Genomic DNA, 20155 nt, shown 5'->3' with positions numbered 1-20155 from the left:
TGCTTGGGTCTCCAGGTGGTCTCGCTGGCAGAGGTGAAATGAAGGACCGATTTAGCAGCCACCAAGGGCCTTCCTAGTTCTTCCCAAGGCACCTGAGTTGATCTTTTGTCCTTCTTCCTTTTGATGGTTGCGTGGGTCCGTTTTGCATGTGTGGCGAGGAGTAAAGGGCACCGGTTACTTACTGCTGCGTAACAAATGGCCCCAAAGCTTAGTGGCTTCAGACAGCACGTTGGGACTGCCTCACATTTTCTATGGGCTGCAATCCAAAGCAGCTTTGTGTCCGACCCAGGCTGCTCTCAACTCCAGGCTGAGCTGGGCAGGAGCTACTCCCAAACTCGCTCACATATGGCAAGATTCGGTTCCCCCAGGTCTTGGACAGAGAAGCTCAGTCCCTCATTGGCTCTGGGATCTTGCTTCCCACGAGGGCTCTGAGAACACGTGAGAGCCGTGTGTGCAAGGTGGAGGCCGCGGCGTCTCTGTACCCTCGTCTTGGAAACAACATCCCACCGCCTTTCCCCCACTCTTTTGATCAGAAGTGTGACACAAAGCCCAGCCCACAGTCAAGGGGAGGAGATCTAATGGGGGTGTGCATGCCTGGAGGTGGGGATCACTGGGGGCATCCTAGAGGTTGAGGACACAGCTTCTGGGGGCAGAGAGAACAAGACTCAGGACCCAGCTCTGATCCTCCCATGATCAGAGCCGATGATCTGGGGGCATGATTCACCATTGGAAGCCTCAGGTTCCCCGCCTGAAAAACAGACAAGATCCTGGTAACTGCTTCTTGGGTTGAGGCTTCAGAGAGGTGAGTCACATGTCCGGCTCTGCTCTTCGCCTGGCATAGGGCAAAATCTTAAAAACTGGACGGAGGGACATTCCTAGAGGGGGCTAAAGGCTGAGCCAGACAAACAGTCCTGTGACCTCCGCGGGAATCTGCAGGCGGCTGTCCACTCCTAGGGACTCCACAGAGGCTGCCAAGCCCTTTGGCAAACTCTGGGCTGCCTTTGTGGCCAAGGCCACCAGTGGGGACAGTGCTGATCTCTTCTTCCCTCTGTCATCCCAGTAGGACTCTGGGGCCCAGGTGCAGCTGGGAGGATTAGAGTGGGCTATTCCCCCCAAACCTACTTAGACCTTTGTCCTCGGGGGTGGAGGATTTTACCCGAGATCTACCCTGCCATCTGTGCCGGCGAGGTTGGGGACTTTTATGGACCTGTCACGGGCTCACCAGTCTACCCTTTGACTGTGTTCTCAGGGCCCCAAATGACCTGGCAGAGATCCTGGTCTCCTCCAGGGGCTTCCAAAGAGGCTGCACTTAGCCCAGTCCTCGGGCAGAATGGGACATGAAAGCATTTTCACAGAGCACAGCTGGTCCCCACGCCCGGCCTCAGACTGCTTGGGACTCCAGTTAGAGCTTTTTTTTTTTTTTTTTTTTTTTTTTTTTTTTTTTTTTTTTTGTCCTTTTTAGTGGAACTGGGGATTGAACTCAGAGTTGCTTTTCTTCTGAGTCACACCCCCATCCCTTTTTATTTTTATTTTTTACTGTGAGATAGGGTCTCGCTAAGTTGTCCAGGCTGGCCTCCAACTTTCCATCCTCTGGAGACTCTGGGATTCCAGGCATGCACCAGGGCACCTAGCTCCCCGAGTTAGATCTAATCTAAAAGATAAAGTCCTTCCTTATCCAGGGGCCACATCTAACCTTGATCTTCTAAGCCCCCTTTGGTAGAAGTCACTTTAAGCAGGAAGATTTCTGCAGGAAGTTAAAATGTTGCAACTCATTCAGAATAAGAACAATAACAAAGCAAAGATGCTACAATTTATAATAATAATAGCAACCCTGGCAAATATTGACCGAGCACTATCACCAGGCCCTGGTCTAAGAATTGTACGCATTTATTCTGGTCTGCATCTGGAATATCTGTCTCCTAAGTTTCAGGTGTGGACGGCCTGGTCCCCAGCTGAGGGTGCTACTGGGAGGCGGAGGAAACTGTAGGAGGTGGAACCTCCTTGGAGGAAGTAGGTAATTGGGGCTGTGCCCTGGAGGGGATTCTGGGACCCTGGCCCTTTTCCCCCACCCCCCTGCTTCACAACTGACCTGGCGTGGGCAGCTTCTCTCCACCATGTGCTCCTCTCCATGACATTCTGTTTTGCCACAGGCCACAAGACAATGGAGCCACGACACCTCTGAAACTGAGAGCCAGAATAAACCTTTCCTCCTTATAAGTTGAATTTCTCAGGCATTTTGTCACGGTAACAGAAAGCTGATGAACACACTCTTCATTTAATCCTCCCAACAAGCCCAAGGCATAAGTGTACCCTTATTATCATCTCCATTTGCAGACAAGAAAACAGACATAGAGAGGTTGAATCTATGTCTACGTATGCAACGGGTGTCATTTATTAAGTACTCACATCACCCCAGGGACTGTGCTTTTCAGCTCAACCCTCAGCCATCCTATTCCTGTGCTCTTGGATGTGAACCCTGAAGTCGAGGGAGACTAAAGGACTCATAAAGGTGATGTGGCCAGTAAATGCAGGGTCAGAGTCTAACTCTCAGAAGGGAGGTTTCCTGCGAACTGCCTCCCACATCAGCTACGGGAAGAGTGTTCACCTGCCCAGAGAAGAATGGTCAGCTCCTTCCTCCTGCTGGGGACTCCGGAAACCTGCAGCCACCCTCAGTACATGGGCCCTTTGCTGCCCCCAGTGGCCACTGGTGGAACTCCCTTTCCAGGTAGACAACTCTTGCAACAAGTCAGAAAGGAGCCCAAAACAGTGAGTGAGGGGCCTGCAGACACTTGCTATGTGCAAGACACAAAAGCAGGGAATGGCTCTGGGGAAGTGCCTTCCAGGTAACCCTCACCTGTCGGACCCTGTGAGTCCGCTTCCTGCATGTGACTTAAGAGACACAGAGGGTCTTAGCCCTGCAAGGACCCAAGAGGGAGCTGTCTGCTGAGCCTTTCTTCCACTGTGCCTGGCACGCTGCTGTGTACTTCTTACTTAAATGTTGCCAGTTAATACGTAGAGATAGGGCCGTTATTTTTTTAAGGATTATTAATAATATTAGATAATGATATGGGTGCAGCGGTGCATGCATGTGATTCTAGTGGCTCGAGAGGTGAGGTAGGAAGATTGCAAGTTCAAAGCCAGCTTCCGCAATTTGTGAGGACCTAAACAACTTCATGAGAGCCTATCTCTAAATAAAAAGGACTGGGGATGCGGCTCAATGGTTAAGCACCCTGGGTTCGATCCCTGGTACTCCCAAGACACCCTCAAATATTAGATAAAAATTTTACACACATTAGCTCATTTAATCCCCAGGAAATTATACAAGCACTCTTGTTGTGCTCACGCTATCAATGAGGAAGCCAAGGCACAAAGAGGTTCAGTGCCCCAGATCACACAGCTGGTCTAAGGCAGAGCCAGGGCTCAAGTGCAGGCAGCTGAACTTCCAGAACACGTTCTACTAACTATCATGCCTCATTCCCATAATAATTATTATCATGTTTTATAGTTAAAAATAAGATATAGAGAAGTGAAAGGATTTGTCCAAGATCACAGTGCTGGTAAATATAGGCCTAGTACTTCAACCAAGTCTGTCTTCATTTCTTCATTCACTGACTCAACAATTCCACACACTAGACACTGTAGTGGGCTCCGGAGGTGACAGGCAGGGCACTGTGGTGTGCCAGCATATGTTAGTCAGCTTTCTATTACTGTAACAAATACCTGAGATAATCAACTTAGGAAGAAAAAAGGTTTATGTTGGCTCACAGTTTGGGAGGTGAATGTATTGCTTTTAGGCCTCTGGTGGGGGTGCCCACCGTAGTGGGAGCGCATGGTGGAGCGTATCTCATGGGGAGAAGGGAAAGAAGTAGAGTCCCACCCTCCCCTGCAAGGGCTCACCAAGGACTGGAAGACCTCCTACCGCACCACCACTTAAAGCCATCACCACCTTCCAGTAGCGCCAAGCTGGGGACCAAGCCTTTGACAAAGGGCCTTCGGGGGACACTTGGGGAAACCGTAGCCCTGGGGCAGATCCTGCCAGCTCTGGCCATTTCTGCAAAGGAGAAAGCGCTTCCCGAGCCCCAGCCCTGGGTCATGGCGCACTTCTCTCCCAACTCCAGCGCCACTGCCATTACCCACGGGGACCTGGGAGGGCTGTGGTGGGGACAGGGACCGAGGACGGAGCTTTACACCTTCCTTTCTGCAGCCGCCCTTTAATTTGGAGTGAAGTCGGGAAGTCAGGCCTCCTGCCTGGGCCTCCGTTTTCCCACCTGTGAATGGACAGAAGACCTCTGCCCACCCACCAGACAGGTGCACGAGGAGCAGAGGAACCTCGTGGGAAGTCCCGTGACCACAGAGCATGGGGCCCGGGGACAGCGGAAGCCTTTCTCGCTCTGCTTGCTCTTTTCTCTCGCTCCGTCTGCACTGGGCCTCTGCCGGAGCCCACTCCTGTCCTCTGCACTGTGGCGGGAGGCCGTCCGGCCCTCTGCAGAGGACACTCCCAGCCCTGTCGGATGCTAAGATGAGAAACCGCTGGGACCTAGGACTTTGATGCCACTCTCCAGATCACAGATGCCTGGTCATTGGGACTGGTCTGAGTCTCTGCCACCCACCTCCCCTAGGACACAAAAAGCCCCCAGAGCCAGGCTAGTGAACTGTTTCCAGATTCCTGCAAGGTGAGCAGTGAGGTCCAGAGATGCTGGCCTGGCCTGTCCCTTTAAGGCTTAAAGTGCCCATTGCTCCTAGAGACACTGAGCTCCCACCGTGGCTGCAAGCAAATTACAACCTCGGGCCTGGCCTCTCATGGGACAATCTCTGAGCCACCTGCAATTGGCAATCAGGTGCCCAACACCAGGGGGGACGGGTTACTGGTTCAAAGACAAAGCTCTCTTGTGTCATTTGGTGGGTGATAAAAATGGAAAGCAGAGAGGCTCAGACACTTGCTCGGGGACATACAGCAAATCCAGGGTGCAGAGAAGCTGACCTGGGTAAGCCCTGGGCAGGAGTTCAGTGTGGCCCTGGGACCTTCTCCTGCCAATGCAGATCCCCGAGTCAGGAGGTGGGGCCTGCGGCCCTCCAGGGGCCTTGATGCTGATAAAGCTCAGGGCCAGCCCCTGCCCAGTGCTCCTGCTGAGTGGGGTAGGACAGGAAGTGGAGGGACAAGGTCACATTTCCAGGGAGTGCAGCCTCGGGTCATTTAATCCCCCCATGAGATAAAGAGCATACATCCAGCCCCCCCTCCTTTTCTTTCTCTGTCATCATTTGAGAAACTGGGGCCCAGAGAGGGGGTGTGATTGTCTGAGGCCACACAGCAAATCAATATCAGAGTTGTGCAGGAGCTCAGGCTTCAGGACCTCCTTCCTGTGCTACTGCCGTGTTCTCTCCCTCCTGGGAACGTAGATTTCTTGGCATGGACCCTCAGACGGGCATGGAGTGCCCACGCGGCAGGCACGTCTGGTTCAGAGAGCTAGCCGGGGCCTTGTTGATGGTGCTCGAGACACAGACCTCCGAGCGAGTCCTGCGGGCTCTGAGTGGCAGAAGCTGCCCGGGCTTCCAGGACGACGCTCAGCCCGCAGGAGAGGCTCCCAAACTGGCAGACAGCGGCCCACGTTTGGCTCCCAGCCACATTTTGTTTTTCCTAGTATTTTTTTTTTTTAACAATTCACATTAAACTGCCAACATTTAAGAATCAGGAGATTTCACATAAAAGACAGGGTTTCTGGCTTCCCTTGGCGGGGGGGGGGGACCCTCCAGCTCTGGCAGCCCCAGGACCCACCTGGCGCGGACGGGCAGGGGCCGGGTGTGTGTCCCTGTTGCTCACCAGGCTGGCACCTTGCGGTGCATGTGACCTCCCTGCGCATAGCCCTGGGGACACGCACCCTCATTTCAAGGCCCCCACCCCGTGCTAAAACCCCAGGCTCCCCCAGGCTGTCACCCTGGGAAATCCTGGTTGGGAATAATTCCCATCGGGAGGGGGGGTGGTTTTGCTCCTTAGGGGACGTTGGACCATGAGGACGTTTTAGTTGCCACCCCTGGGGGAGGGGTGCTGTTGGCATCTGAGGGGCAGAGCTGGGGACACGGCTGTGTGCCTCACAGTGCAGAGAGCCGCCTGCATCGAAGGTCAGCAGGGTTGAGGCTGAGGAGCCTCCAAGAGCCCCAGGAGCAGGGTCCCAAGAGGCAGGGGCGAGAGGCCCCAGGAACCCACAGAAGGGAAGGCCCAGGCCAGCCCTGCAGATGGAGCCCCTTTCCGTCATGGCCAAGGCCCTGGGACAGCCGCCTGGTGGCTCTCCTGGGAGAGGGCATCCATGAGGCCCCTGAGTCAAGGTCGGGAGTGAGTCAAGGTCGGGAGTGAGTCAAGGTCGGGAGTGAGTCAAGGTCGGGAGTGAGTGTTGGACGCAGCCGGCCAGCCAGGCAGGGCAGCCACAGGCCACACACGGCCCAGGGCTGTCTCGGGAACTGGGGGCTCATTGACTGGAACGGACCAGGGCCAGGCCATCACTCCTAATGCATTTATTGAGCACCAGGGGCATACAGAGCGTTGCATTAGGCCAGGTGAGAGAAAGTGGTGGGGTGCCAAACACGGCCTGGCCCTCTGGTGCTCAGGAGGTGGCCAGTCGGCACGAAGGGGCTCATCCTGTCACCAGGGCCTCCAGGACACAGGTGTCACTCAGCTGAGTCTTTGAAAGGTGCCACGGAAGCCTGCAGAGGTGGGGAGGTGGAAGGGTGGGGCGGGTACCAGACTGCGGCACACGCAGGGGACGAGGGGCTTTCTATTAGGCGGGAGGGACACTGGTGGGAAGCAGAGGGGTGTAAGTGGCTTCTGGGCACAGCTTCAAGGTCCCCAAGATAAGCTAAAGGAGAGAGAGAGGACAGAGTCACGGGGATCCTGGCCACCGCGAGGGAGAGAAAGAACCAACCTTGGAGAACCCACTTCCGTTCCCAGAGCTCCGCTTTCCTCATCCGCCCAACAAGGTTAAAGTGATGTTTTTGGCCCTGGGGACTGAACCCAGGGTCACTCTGCCAGCGAGCTACATGCTGAGTCCTATTAAAATAGTTGATTTTTCTCTTTTTGAGACAGAGTGTTGCTGAGTTGCCCCGGGTGGCCTTGAACTCGTGGTCCTCCTGCCTCCGCCTCCTGAGTCCCTGGGATCACAGGCGTGTGCCCCTGAGCAAGCTTCTAGGAAGTTAAGGGATGACAACAGGTTTGAATCTCCCTAACCTGAAACTCTTGGGATCAAAAGTGCTTTGGAATCTGAACTTTTTTCAGATTTTGGAAATCTGCATATGCATAGGGAGCTGTCTTAGGGACGGAGCCGCGTGTAGCTCTAAACCCACTTACGTTTCACATACTCCTCCTCCACAGAGGTGGCCCACAGGTAATTCCATGCCAGATTTTTAGAGCCACCTGCTTTGGACTTCAGACTGTCACATGAGATCAGGTAGAAATTTTCCACTGGGGGGTGTCATGTTGGTGCTCAAAAAGCTCAGACCTTGGAGCGTTTTGTATTTTGTATTTCCAGCTTAGGGCTGTTCAACGTGAACCACTTAGAGGGCTTTCCATCCCAGAGGTGTCCCGGGAACCAGGTACCAACTGACATGCGATATGTTTAATCAGCGTAGAACTGCACCAAGGCACCCACTACTACACTGGGCTCATTTAACAAAAGCGGAAACCTGGGTCGGCAAGTCAGCTCTGACTTTCCCAAGGACACTGCTAGGGAGTGAAGGGGACAGGGACTGGACTGGGCGGTCAGCTCTGGTCTACCCGCTCTGAGTGGTTCTGTCCTCCCACTTCTCCAAAGAAGCAGCGCAGGTCCTTAAGAATACGCGGAATATAGCTGGGCTGGCGCCTGTCTGGAATCCCAGGGACTCCGGAGGCTGAGGTTGGAGGATTGCAAGTTTGAGGCCAGCCTCAACAATTCAGTGAGAGAGACCCTGTCTCAAAAAAAAAAAAAAAAAAAAAAACAGAAAGGACTGGGGCCGTGGCTCAGTGGTAAAGCATCTCTGGATTCAATCCTTAAAACATAAATATAAATGGAAAATACAGCAGGTGAGGTGCCCAGCGTGACACTGGTACAAAAATCAGCGCCCAGTGGAGTCCCGGCCTAGGTGGGCTATTGAAGACCAACTCACGGGGTGCCCGAGAGTCTCCATGGTGGACAGTGGGTTCTGGGGGGAGTTGGGCTGGAGGAGGTGCCCCCCCCCTCAGACGGGAAACACCCGAGGCCCCCATTAACCATCCCCCTCCCCCCTAAATCTCCATACTTTGCTCTCTCTGTTCTGGAATGTTCTCCTTCCCATCCCCGTGAGCCCTTCCTTTTTCCCTTCCAGCTCAGAGGACCGTTCTTCCCACAAGAAATTCAGGACCTGCCTGGACAGAGCCACCGCGCCCTTGTCTTTGTACCAGGACATTTTTTTTCCTTCAAAGTCAGCCTCTGAGGTCACCGCATCAGCTCCCGCACCCCAGTTCCCGCACCCCAGCTCCCGCACCCCAGTTCCCGCACCCCAGCTCCCGCACCCCCAGCTCCCGCACCCCCAGCTCCCGCACCCCAGTTCCCGCACCCCCAGCTCCGGCACCCCAGCTCCCGCACCCCCAGCTCCGGCACCCCAGCTCCGGCACCCCCAGCGCCTCCCGCACCCCCAGCTCCGGCACCCCCAGCTCCCGCACCCCCAGCTCCCGCACCCCCAGCTCCGGCACCCCCAGCGCCTCCCGCACCCCCAGCTCCCGCACCCCCAGCTCCCGCACCCCCAGCTCCGGCACCCCCAGCGCCTCCCGCACCCCCAGCTCCGGCACCCCCAGCTCCCGCACCCCCAGCTCCGGCACCCCAGCGCCTCCCGCACCCCCAGCTCCCGCACCCCCAGCGCCTCCCGCGGGTCTTAAAGCTCAGGCCCTGGGTGGCGTCGGGGCGTCTGCGTCCCCCAGGAGCGCCCAGGGGCTGCGGTCCAGGGCCTTCCCCGGGCCATCGTCCAGCGGGGCTGGCCCAGCTCCTGTCAGCCAGTGCGTCCCTCCCCCTGGGACAGCGAGATCCGACGCTGTCGAAGTGTCCCACTTGGGGCTGCCACACTGAACACTTCCAAGGACCCTCACCTTCACTCCAGACGTCCAGGAGCACAGCCAGGCCCGTAGCCAGGGCAGCTGGGGTGACTCGGGCACCGCCTCCCCTCAGCGCGGGGCTCGCAGGGCTAAGGGGTCCCCCTCTAGGAAAACGCAAGCCCCCGGGGAAGAGGCGATTTAGTCAGTATTTTCCCTGCGGGGACTCAAAGACCAGCCAGAACGGTTCTAGGAGGAAGAGTCTCCTTGACGCTCACGGTGTCAGGGGCTCAGTCCACAGACGGCAGACGCCAGTCCTCGGGGCTGGAGGAAGGACATCGTGGTGCAAGAGGGAGGTGGAGGGACGCGGGGATCAGGAGGCAGAGAGTCACTCTCCAGGTACAAGATACGGGCCTGTCCCCAGGACCCCTGCTCCAGCCACCTGCCACCCGCCACCGGCCACCACGTGGGGACCGATCACTGATGGGCCAAGTTGTCCTCTGAACCTTGCGTTGTCCCCCACATGAGCTCTGGGGTTGCCTCACGTCCAAGCCATAACAGACGGTGAGGACGCTTTCCAATATCAACTCACTGGCATTTTGGTGGGGCGTCCCGGGGCACCTGACCCCTGAGCCCCATCCCCAGCCCTGTCTTGTGGGTCTCACTGAGTTGCTTAGGGCCTCACTGTTGCTGAGGCTGGCTTTGAACCTGAGATCCTCCTGCCTCAGCCTCCTGCTTCACTACTTGCATGTTTTGATTGTGATTTTCTATAAATTCAGTTTGTATGTTTTATGACATGGAAAAAAATGACAAATTTGCGGCTAAGATTTGGAGAAAGGTCTCCCAAAGGTCCCCATTTGAAGGCTTGGTCCCAAGTGGTGCCACTGGGAAGTGGTAGAACCTTTGTGAGGTGGGCCTGGTGGGACATCCTTAGTCACTGAGGGTCCCTGGTCACTGTGGGACCCCAGGCTCTTCCTCTTCCTCCTTTTTTTTTTTTTCCTGTTGTTTGGTTCCTGGCTCATGAGGTGAGTGGCTTGCTCCCCCATGATGCTTTGCCCTCATTGTGGCCCAAATCATGAGGTCACTCTCCGTTAAACTGGAACCTCCAAAAATGTGAGTCAAGTGGACATTTTTTCTTTATAAATGAGTTGCCTCATGTATTTTGTTATAGTAGTACAAAGCTAACTAACACACATGCCCCCCCCCCTTTTAACATATTTTCATTTTATTAGATAAGAAGTAAAATGACTGGAGTATTCAGTGGTCTCCTACTCAGAACCAGGTCCCCTCCTCCAGGTCCCCAGCCACACAGTGGCTCACATGCACCATTTCTAGCACTGCCAACCACATCAACGAACAAAAACAAGTTTTAAATATCCACTGAAGCAATTTAAGCGACCTTAGGAAAGAGAGTAAGGACGAGAGAAACCTGGCGAATTTAAGAGCAATCACGTCAAGGGTCCAATTGTCTATCTGCTGCGCACATTCAGGTTCCGCTGACGGCAGGCTGACTCCGTGTGCTGTATCGTTTTTATTGACGTATTTGCATAAAGTATCTGGCTCATCCTTAGTGTGTTTGGTCAGCGGGCCCCTGGGAGGACGCGTCAGATGCAGGCTTAGGGCTCCTTTCCAGCGCAGGCCACTGGGACTTGGTCCTGTGGCTGCAAAGCGAACCAGAAGGAACTTGCGGCGGGAAGGGGGGGGCGAGTGCACAGGAAGGAAGACGCCCTGGTTCAGACCAGGAGGTGAGGCGGGGTCTGCACCTGGTGGAGAGGACCACGCAGGGGCTCCTCCAGCCAGAATCCAGCTCACGGCTCCCGCCCGTCCGTGCTGTTGCTGGAGCGCGCGCAGACTCTGCAGTGAAATGCGCAGAGGGACATCTCCATATCCCGCGAGTCCAGCCCACGTGGCTCCCCAGGTGTCTCCTGCTGGGAGCTGGGTAGCGGATCTGTCCTCCCAGCTAGACCTCGCCCTGGCAGAGCATCCAGGAAACCCCTACCATGCGCCAGGTTTTCACACGCATTGATCTCCTCTCTCACAACCCAGTCCTACACCGAGGGGCAGATCTGAAGCCCGTCTCATGGACAGGGGACACGGAGGAGGCACAGGAGGGCTTTCCACAAAAGGCCACCCAACTTAGTGGCTCAGCTGGGGTGGGAACTGGGGTCGGCTAAGTCAAGACCGGCCTCTAACAATTTGGCTGTGTAACTAGTCAACTAGTGACTCATCCAGTTAACCAACCAGGTCACGGGCTGCCGGTTAGTGCCGGACCCCGGAAGCCAGGGGAGGTAAGAACCCTGCCCTAGCTGACGTGGCCTTTCAGGATGCTGGACATCGGAGGACTTTACACTCCGTATCTGTAAAAGAGGTGAACAATCCTGCCTCCCTCGTGGGTTAAGTGAGAAATGACTCACATGAAGCTCTTGGAATAGGGTGGAACCAGAATCTGTATTCAGCTGGGTGCGGTGGAGCACGCCTGTGATCCCAGTGGCTCAGGAGGCTGAAGCAGGAGGGTCATGAGTTCAAAGCCAGCCTCAGCAACTCAGTGAGGCCCTAAGCAACTTAGCAAGACCCTGTCTCTAATAAAATATCAAAAAGGGCTGCAGATGTGGTTCAGGGATTAAGCACCCCTGGGTTCAATCCCTGGTATCCAAAAAAAAAAAAAAAAGAGTTTGCACTCAATAAATGTCACCTATCAGGATGAGATTAATGGAATTGTGATGTTTAAATTAGATCGTACTTCTATTTTAATGTTTTACAATTGATCTTAAAGCAAAGCAACTTTTGACAAAGCCTGTATCCAGGGATGGTAGAGAGCGTGGGGGCCTGGTCTTGCAGTACAGCCAACAGATTCCCACGGTCACCCTGGAGCATCATCTTAAGTCACAAAACCCCGGCCCAGCTGCCCTCTCCACCTCTCTGTGCCCATCTGGCGAGCGCAGCGGGGAGGTCTCCCCAGGCAGACGGGAGACCCGACGGCCAGGAGCAGATGTCCTCCCAGCCCCACGGCCCCCGTGTGCCCGCCTGAGGGGGTGGCCTTGGTGGCTGGTGCTCAGTGGGCCCAGGGCCATTGCTCAAAACACGCCACTTCCTGACCTCTCTCCTTGCAAAGAAGAATTGCGATCCCGGGTTTGACTTAACAAGGGTGAGACGCTGTCAGCATTCCCCCTTTCCCAGCTTCGCCTCCCCGGGCCCCCTCAGCGGAAAAACCCAACAAGTTCAAGCCCATGACGTGCTCTGCTCCAGTCGACGTGACCGCCTGGCCACGGCTCCACCCCGGTGGGCGGCCCCGGGGCTCCCCTCCTCTCCCCGAGCTTTGTACGAGAGCCTCTGCTGCCTTCCCTCGGGCTTAATGATGCCATTTTCCAAAATGGCTCTCAAGCTGGTAAAAGGACCTGTATTTTCCCGGCTCTAGCTGCGTATTAGTCTCTCCTCGGAAATAACATGGCAGGTAAAAAAAATTGCAGTTCTCCCAGCTCAGGATTTTCTGGTCTCTAAAGACTTATGTCCATCAAAGCGTGTCCCGAGCCCCGGTCTGTTCCCGGCACCCTGCAAGAGGGCGCCAGGTCCTGCACGCAGGAGCCGCCAGCCCGGGCTCCCCAGGGGCTGTGCGTCCTGCGGGTTCCCGTGTCCCTAAGGTGCCAGGTGGTCTGGCCACCCCGGCCACCTCTGGCTTCATTCGCCATCTCCAGTGGCCTTCTTGTCACCCTGTGACTTAGCCAAGAGGTGTCCCACCTCGGGGCTCTGCCTGGAGCTGCTCCTGCCACCGGAGGGCTCTGTCCCTGTGTCACCCGCGCCCGCCCCTCCTCACTCTGCCGGGCTCAGCCTTGCTCCCCCAGGTGCTGGCTCCAAGGGGACCCTCCTGAACACCTTCTGGGAAGCTGTACCCCTCAGCTGTCCCCCTTTCCCTGTTACAACCCGTGCTTCTGTCATGGGACTCGGGCATCCTCCGCAAACGCTCACCGACATCTTCCTGCGCCAGAGTGTTCTCCTCGAGGACAGGGGCCATCTCTGTTTTGTTACCGTGGATCCTGGCCCTTGGGACAGGGCCTGCCACGGGGTCAATGCTCCGTTGGTTGTTGAATCACATAAATTTGTAGACAGCCGAGAGGGCAGCGCATCCAAGCCAGGAGTGGTGGCCGCCCGGCAGAGGAGACGTCCTTCCCCGGACCAAGCCTGTGCCAGCCCCACCCCATGACTTCCCACACCTGGCGCAGGGTGGCAGCTGCATCCATTTTCTGGGTGCTTCCCATGGCCAGACTTGGGGTCTACACTCGCTGCAGGCCTGCCATCTCCCTGAGGACCCCCTGGGGGAGCTGCTGCTCCTTACTCCCCTTGTACCCACGGTGAGACGGAGGCACCGCTGGCTTGGACTCTTGTGCAGTGGCTGCATTGACTGCAGGGCCAGAGCCCTCAGCCGCTCCCCGTGAGCATCTAACAGGTTCAGGCTGTCGCCCAGGGGGGTCGCAGCAGGGCTGCTGGGGGAACAGTGGCTCCGGAGTTAGCTTTGGGTTAGGGGCAGAACCCTGGGCTGTTCCTCCCCTTGGCCGCCCCCCCATCTTCCCAAGACCCATGTTGGGTGCTCAAAGATGCAGCCATGGGGGTGAGCAGAGGCAGAGAGGGAGCGAGCCCTGGGGTGCACAGCCACCAGCTCTGCGTCTGCAGCTGTCCCTGGCCTTCCTGGTGAACTTGGCCCAACGCCTGAGGACCTGCTTTGAAAGCAGTCCCCGAGCCAAGGCAGGGGAGGAGGAGGATTGCTGGGAGACAGACATTCCTTCCCAGGGAGGGAGGGGGAGGGCGGGAAGCAGGATTGCAGGAGCTGTTATTGGCAGAGGGGAGAAGGCCACTGGAACCTGCCACTCCAAGTGCCTCAGGCAGAAATGCAGTCAGGGGAGGTGGAGAGAAAGGAGGTGGAGCCGGTACCTCGCAGGGACCTGGGGTGGAGCGCTGCGTGATCTTGGCAAAAATATCACATTTCTCTTGGCAGAAATATTGTATGTCTCTTTCGGTTTGCTTGGGACGCAGAGGGAACCTCTAACAGTCGCTTGGTAACCATCACTTCTTCTCCAAGTGCCTGCAAGTCCACATTCGCAAAACGGATCAAATGTAGGACCTCAGTCCGCTTCTTTCCTTCAAGTCATTGCCCGCAGCCCCTGCCCAGGCCACAGGTCTCAGTGGCTGGCCACACCCGACTACGACTTGGGCAGGAGGCTGGACTGACGTCAGGTCAGCAGCTGAGGGGGCTCCACGTAGGGATTACCAGGGCCCAGATCCCCCTGTTGGCGACCTGCCTCTCTGGTCCCACCTGTGATCTGACCTAGAGGTACTGGCCACGTTTCTGACCTGGGTGCAGGTCTTGGGGTCCCTGAGCCTCTCGTTCAACACACCTGCTTGAGGACCCCTCTGAGACTCCTCCCACCTGCAGATGGGATCCCGGAGTGACACCCTGACCCTCGGCACCCCCCCCATCTCCAGAGCAGCGCTCCTTCACCTCTGGGCTCCCACCCCCAAACCCCGGCAGCTGGGAGTCTCCCCAGGGGAGAAGGGCGGTTGAGGAGACGGAGTCAGGATAGTGACCCCTCGGCCATTCCCTGGCATTCTGGTGGTTTGTAAGGACAAGGACGCGGGGGGAGTGTCCAATCAATAGCTGTAGAGTAGCACCGTGTGCACTGGAGTCGCCGAAGCTCCAACCTGCGACCGTCTCAGTCTTTTGAGATTGAGACTTTTGCCAGGGCTGTGAGTGGCAGGGCTGGGTGTCACCACTGCCTGGCCCTCGGTGCCAGGACTTACCAGTATGCACTGTCTGTTCAGCCTGCACCACCCTGCCCTACTGTGTGTGTGTGTGTGGGGGGGGGGTGTGTGCGCACACTTGTGCATGTGGGTGTGCGCCCAACGGTGTGCTCCAGATGTCCCTGCAAGTCAGAGAAGCTGACTCCAGTCTAAGTCTCTTGCTCCTTTCTCCAGACCACCAAGACCCCTCTGCTCTCTCCCATCCTGCCCTGTCTTCCTGACACCTCCAGTTTTCAGTTTCCTGTCCCCAGCCCCAATCTGCTGACCAGATGTGGGCACCGGAGGCTTTGATCTGACCTTCTGGGTCATGAACTGTGCCTCACTCTAGCCATACAGCCACTCCCGAGAAGGGGCCTCCTTCCGCCCCCTGAGAGACCAACTCTGAGGCTTGCCCTGGGCCGGCCTCCGGCCAGCCTCTTGTTTTCATTAGGGGAGATCAATGCTCCGAGTTGTTGGACGGTTTGATTTTGTTTTCCCTTCTGGGGAACAGTGCCCCTGTTTTCCTTTCTGTGGAAATTACGATGGCATGTCTTTGCTTCTGGGGGTGAACTTTTGGTAAGATGACCTGGTATGATAGACTGGGTGTGGTGGCACACCCCTGTGATCCCAGCCACTCTGGAGGCTGAGGCAGGAGGATCGATGGAGCAACTTCAGCAATTTAGCAAAACCCTGTCTCAAAAAAAAAAAAAAAAAAATAGAAAGGGCTGGGAATGCAACTCACGGGTAAAGCACCCCAAGGTTCAATCTAGTGCCAAAAAATAAAAAATATATATATATAAAGAGAGCTAGTAGGAATGGCTAATGGGATGTGGGGTGGAGGGCAGGGTCCATGCAACCTTGGAGAAAGGAATCAAGAAGTCAGCTCATCCTGTTGCTCAGATCTTGTGCTCGCCTGGGGTCTCGGCCCCAGGGACCATTGACTGTGCCTGTGGTACGTGCTCCCGTACCCAATCTCTTCACTCTCTCCACAACGCAGAGAAGTGACGATCACCCCATGCGCAGGGTTCAGGCGCGTCCTCAGTGCGCACACACCTCCTCCTAAAGTGCAGCCGCCTTGCGGTTCATGGGATTTCACCTCAGCAGCTCCTGGGTGCTTGCAGGGTGAGTTGAAGCAAGTGGCTGTCGGCGCAGGGAGGGCTGAGACCTCAGGGAGGGCTGAGATCTGGGGAGGTGTGTGGGGGGCCACCTTCCCAACCACACATTTGCATGAGGCTGGATTCTCTTCTAATTCTTCAAGGCAAAGAGCACCCACTGTGACCGCCCCAGGGCAGAAACAGGTAGGAGAATCCCGCTGTTTGCCTGAAGCCAGACATTGAAGGGATTTGCAAACAGGTAAAGTCACGCCACCCTCCACACTGTTTCCTTCCCTTTTGAAAAAGTTATTTTTCATAAAATGTTATTTATACCAACATGTGTCATGGACTTATTATTTATTGAAATGAATAAATATTTGATCTTCTGATTCAATTTTTTAAAATGCAAATGTAGATTAGTATAATCCACATTAAAAGCAGTTTACAGCGGTCCTAATTTTCACAAGTGCCAAGGGGCTCCTGAGTACAAGGGTTTGAGAACCACTGGTTGAAACCAGTGGTGAGACTCTCATAGTCCTTGCCAGCGATTGGTTGAAGAGTTCAGGCCTAAACCAATCAGCATGGGACAGTTCCTTGAGGCTAGCTATTGGGTGGGACATGGGCACATGACCCAGCTTGGGCCAATGAGCTGGTGGAGAGGTGAGCCAAGGAAATATTCTTCCGCGGTGTGGTTTAGAAGAGCGCGTCCTGCCCGGGCTGTGGCCAGATGCGATGTGCAGAGCTTCAACAGCGGGCCCAGCCAAGAGGATCGCGGGGAAAGGAGCTGGAGCCCTGCAGAGGCCAGTCTCCATCTCTGAGTGCCATCTTTTCGTCTTAGGGCAGCTGGAGTCCAGCATTGAGTACTGAGCGAAAGAATTTAAGTGGTACCCTCCCATTCCACAGAGGAGGAAACCGAGAGGTGAAGTGAGTAACAGGAAGTGGAAGAGCCAGCATCTAAACCCAGGTCTCATCACGGCCTAAGTCTGTTTTCCACCGCCCTGTGCAGCTCTGAGATGCCAGTTCCTTGCCTTTCTCGGTCTAGAATCACCATCACGAGGAAATGTCACTGGGTGGGGCACGCTGCAATACTCCGGAAATGTCTCCCAAAGTGCGTCTCTTGGTCCCAGAAAGGACAGACCCCCTGTCCCACTGCTGGGAGCTTTGAGACCGTCCCTGCCTGACAGAGCCTGAGCTTGCCTGTCCCCACTCAGTTCCATTCTCTCTGACCTGTGAGATCCGGTGGCAGTGTGCCAGTCAGCTGTTGTGGAAAGCAACAGAAACTGTTCACTAAAGCAGAAAGGACACATATATCTGGCCAGTTCACACGTCTCCGGGAGGTGGGGAGAACTATGCCTGAGACTGGAACCAGAACCAGCTGCGAATCCAGTTGCTGAGCTTGTCCTCCGGCCGTCCACACTGTTGGGCACGGGCAGTCTTGGGGAAACTGAATCCAAATTGTACTTCTTGTGACTTCTTTGGGTCACTAAATCCGAGTACTAAGGGTGAGATGGGTGCATCTGATTGGTGGAGACTAGGTCACATGTCCACTTGCCAGCTGCAAGGCAGGATGGGAAAATAGGTAGCTGGCTGCTCAGCTTGATTGAAGGCGGAAGGGACTAGGCACTCAGGAGCATCATTGTGAGGCTCCCAGCCTGTGGGTCTGGTGGGCAAAAGACCCTGAAGGCCAGGAACATGTTTTTGTGAGTGACAAATACACGGCCTTCAGCAAGGCCTTGGGCTGCTAGTCTCAGCCGAGAGTGGTTGGTTTAAATCCATCATGAGAATCCCTGATCCTTGCCCACTGGGTTGAGGAGTTCAGGCCTAAACCAGTCAGCATGGGACACCTCTTTGGTGGTAGCTACTGGCTGGGACATGGGCATGTGAACACTTTGGACCAATGAAATGGGCAGAGTGGTTTACCGAGCAGAGAACCTGCAGCAGAGCAAGGTCATTGGATCCTTAGCCAAGTGCAAAGGCAGACCCTCACCCCATAGTCAAAGCAAGCATGAGCTCAGGAGCTGGGCTGCTGGGGGCCAGTACCTGCCTCCTTGACCTTCAGGTGTGAGCCTCGAAAGTGGATTAAACCTCTCTGGGTGTCATAACTAATGTAGTCCCATGTGGGGTTGTTGTGACCGCCAGAAGCTCAGATGTGCCAGAGGCTGGCATTAGGGCATTAACTGCTGCTTGTGAGGTTGTGGCATGGGGGACGGTCATGGGAGGGTCATTGAACCTGGCCACGTCTGACCTCCCTTTCTGCAGGTCTCCTCTTCTCTCCCACTGCACAGAAGCTCTTTCTCTTTCACGTCTTCTAGAAGGCTCCACGGACCACCCCGTCCCCAGGGCCTCTCTACTCCGTCACTCGTCATTCCTTCTGTTTCTCTGCTCTGACCTCGTCACCCTCTCACCCCCGTTCAGCCTCCCGCCAGTCTATCTCCTGGAGCCCGGCCTCCCTCATCCTGGAGAAAGGAGCCGTCTTCCTCCTCTTCTGCTCTTGCTCGCCCTCCCTGGGCCACCTTCCTCCAGATCCTGCAGGCCTCAGCTAAATGCCATCTCCTCTAAGGAATTCTCCTGATTTCCAAAGTCAAAGCAGCCCCTCTGTCCCCCTTGATCGCTTTGGTTTTCTAGCTCAGGTGCCTGAGCGGACCTCACTCCACTCCGAGGGCAGGGGAGCAGGGGTCCAGGCCAGGGGCCTTGGTAGCTTGGACCGGGGACAGGAGGGCTTTCTGCTGCTGGGGGACACGCTGCATCAGTGCCTTTTGCAGGACGCAGCACAGGGTCTCTGAGATGAAGGGCTGAGGAACCTGGCCACAGGCCTGCGCTGAACTCCGGAGGCCCCCCGGCCCGAGCCCCAGCCTCCTGGGAGGTGAGCCGGTGCTGGGCCCATAGCTATAAAAGGTCATGGCCATTGCTTCTGTCACCCCCACTCCCAGGGCCCTGGATGGTCCCAGGGGAGGCTGCTGAGGTCGGGCTGTGGGCCCTCAGTGACTGAGACACGGTGGGATTGGGCCCGTGTTAATGAGAGGGCCTGCTGATCTGGCGATCTGGCGGCTTTGCTAATTAGGCTGCCACCGCTCCAGACCCAGCCAAGGAAAGCAAGTTGCTTCTGCTGATCAAGCGCAGTCTGCGTTTCCTGGCTGGCGGAGTTGCCCGCAGCCTGGAGCGGGTGCCCAGCAGGCAAGGCGTGGCTCGGCAGGGCAGAGGCTGGGGGCCACGGGCTGGGGCTGCACATTACCTGGGTGTAGGGAGGAAGAGGCATGAATATGGCCAGGGCCACCAGAGAGGTAGGGAGGGGGTCAAGGGGAAAGGGGCACCAGCCGTGGAGGTGCGGGAAGCCTGGGGGATGGATCTGGAGGCTGCTTACAAAGCTCAGCCCTCAGTGCGGCTGGGCAGCAGGCTGGCCCTGGACTCTGCCTACAGTGCCTCATGGATAAGAGAGGGCTGGGCGAGGTGGCGCATGCCTGTAATCTCAGGGGCTCGGGAGGCTGAGGCAGGAGGATCGAGAGTTTAAAGCCAGCCTCAGCAACAGCGAGGTGCTGAGCAGCTCAGTGAGACCCTGTCCCTAAATAAAACACAAAATAGGGCTGAGGATGTGGCTCAGTGGATGAGTGACCCTGAGTTCAGACCTCAGTACCCCTCAAAGAAAAAAAAAAAAAGAAAATCACTTACCAAAGTAGTAAACTCTTCCTAAAACAACTTTTTCTCTCTCTCCCGGAGAACCATGAATGACACAGAATTTCCCAGAAACTAGAGAGCATTATACAGGCCACCCTGACCCCCCCCCTCCTTTCTTAAGTCAGTAGCATCCCGTGGACATTTTCCCGTGTCAATGCGTAGTTTTAACTCAGGGGTTTTCAAATGACCCCCTCCCCAGGCGCGAGAAGTGCTGGGACACTTGTTAAGACAGATGCCAGGACGTCCCCGACCACAGGTGCGTCTGCTGTGGGGCCTGAAGCCACAGCCAAGGTGACTGTGACTGAGACGCTTCCTGAGAACCCCCCCAACAGGAGGCCTGGAGACCCCGCCCGCCCCCTGGGTTCGTTAGGGGGTGTCCTGGGTTTGACTGAGCTGGGCCCCTCACTCCCTGAGGCAGGATGATGGCCTACCCCCGGGACCAGTGCCCAGAAGGAGATTGGAGGGTTCAGGGTGTTTGCAGGAGCGACGTCTTGATGGGAAAAGCAGCTTTGCACCCAATGCAGGAGCTTCCCCGCGGGGAGAGCAGGTTTGGCTGAAGGGGAGCGTGAATGGCCTGTTTCAGAGCATTGCA

The 20155-nt window shown here is 56.1% G+C and overlaps 1 protein-coding gene and 1 long non-coding RNA gene across 3 annotated transcripts in view; one reads left to right on the top strand and one right to left on the bottom strand.

Annotated features, from left to right (window-relative positions):
• Kazn (kazrin, periplakin interacting protein) overlaps positions 1-20155 on the bottom strand; it is an 892501-nt gene that overhangs the window by 122252 nt on the left and 750094 nt on the right. The window lies entirely within an intron of this gene.
• On the top strand, positions 6067-8651 carry LOC144367885 (uncharacterized). Its single transcript, XR_013427455.1, has 3 exons — positions 6067-6117; positions 7076-7199; positions 8329-8651. It is a non-coding gene; the product is annotated as an uncharacterized LOC144367885 (long non-coding RNA).

This window comes from Ictidomys tridecemlineatus, chromosome 11 (genome assembly GCF_052094955.1).
Source record: "Ictidomys tridecemlineatus isolate mIctTri1 chromosome 11, mIctTri1.hap1, whole genome shotgun sequence".
In the NCBI taxonomy this organism is placed as follows: Eukaryota; Metazoa; Chordata; class Mammalia; order Rodentia; family Sciuridae; genus Ictidomys; species Ictidomys tridecemlineatus.
The sequence above is the reverse complement of the archived record's forward strand: the minus strand, read 5'-3'. Positions and strand labels throughout refer to the sequence as shown.